Source organism: Cyprinodon variegatus, unplaced genomic scaffold (assembly GCF_000732505.1).
Source record: "Cyprinodon variegatus isolate N-32 unplaced genomic scaffold, C_variegatus-1.0 Scaffold43, whole genome shotgun sequence".
In the NCBI taxonomy this organism is placed as follows: domain Eukaryota; kingdom Metazoa; phylum Chordata; class Actinopteri; order Cyprinodontiformes; family Cyprinodontidae; genus Cyprinodon; species Cyprinodon variegatus.
In genome coordinates, this window is record NW_015150496.1 from 292322 (window position 1) to 293748 (window position 1427).

The following is a 1427-nucleotide window of genomic DNA, read 5'->3' on the forward strand; positions in this document are numbered from 1 at the left end:
CAAGTTACTCTATGACCCCAAACGGAGGGCAACAGTGTGACACAGAGTTTAATAATAGTTCAGGAGCATGTAGCGCTTTGGAAATTTACTCCCATCCCTCAAGTTTTCACAGAGAGCCAAGAGCTTAGTCTAGATTGAAAGGTTGTATTGCAGTTCAATCATTGACCTAGTTTTGAATCTGATAAGAGCGTTTATAGCGACCTTGAAGCTCTTTAATTGTCCTTCAATCTACTGCAGGCAATTTAAATCACACAGCCAGCAGGGGAGAGCTTTAAAACTGGAGACAAAGTCAAAGAGTCCTCAGTTACGTAACAAATGACAGTGAAGTGCCACGTTTGATAGCATGTGTGCCTCTGCCTGCAAGGGCATGGCCAGTATCCATTCAACGGTCTCACTGCTTAAGGAGCATCAGGACAGGAAAATAACTGTATTCAAAATGGCGAAAATAAAGTAAAAATACAATCTAGAGTCTGGAAAATTCCTTTTTTGATGGGGTTGTCGAAACGCTGAAATGTGATAATCGTCCTGACATCCAACTACTGTATGTCGCCATGGAAAAACTGTGAGCATTAATTGCGTCAGTGCAGGGAACACCTCATATGAAACATAACACCCAGGGAGTAAAACAGGAACTATAAGTGAAAGAATTTCATTGAGCAGCAGAAAACCCATAATTAGCGCTCACAGGGGAATGGCAGTTTTGTCACATTCCTGAAGCAGAGGACATCCTCTGCTGTTGCAACACGACTGGATTATTTAAAGAAGATGCCTAATTCCCAGATTATCAAGTCAGATAGAAGGAATTTAGCCCAGCCTGTGGAATGTGTTAGAATTATCCCTAAAATACACTCCCAGGTCATTTTTATTAGGTATACCTATTCATTTAAACCTATTTTCCCTTCAGAACGACCCTGATCTGTCATGTTATAGATACATCAAGGTGTCAGCAACATGGTAGCACCTCTCTGATTGTGAAGGATTATTCATTGAACATTGATGACAAGAACCTTTTGCTCCAACACATCATAGATGTTCTGTGATTGATTGATGGCTGTTGAGGCCATTAGGGAACAGAAAGCTTATTCTGTGGTTTAAGAAACACTGAATTTCCACCTACAGTCCAAACACTTTGTTAAGCTAATTAATAATTTCAGTTACAACAGATATCTGCTTTTCTAGCTTTCTGCAGAAAGTAGCTGTGCTGCACGACTGACGTAATAATTGTAGATTTCTTTTAAGTCAGAGTCTATGGTCATATTTGTAAAGAGAGAGATATCATGATTGCCTCCTCTTTTTGATGAAATTCCTCAAAGCAGTTCAACATATTCTCATTATCAGTTCGTATGAAATCGTACGAAAAGTTCAATTCAATTCAATTCAGTTTATTTATATAGCGCCAAATTCACAACACATGTCATCTCAAGGCA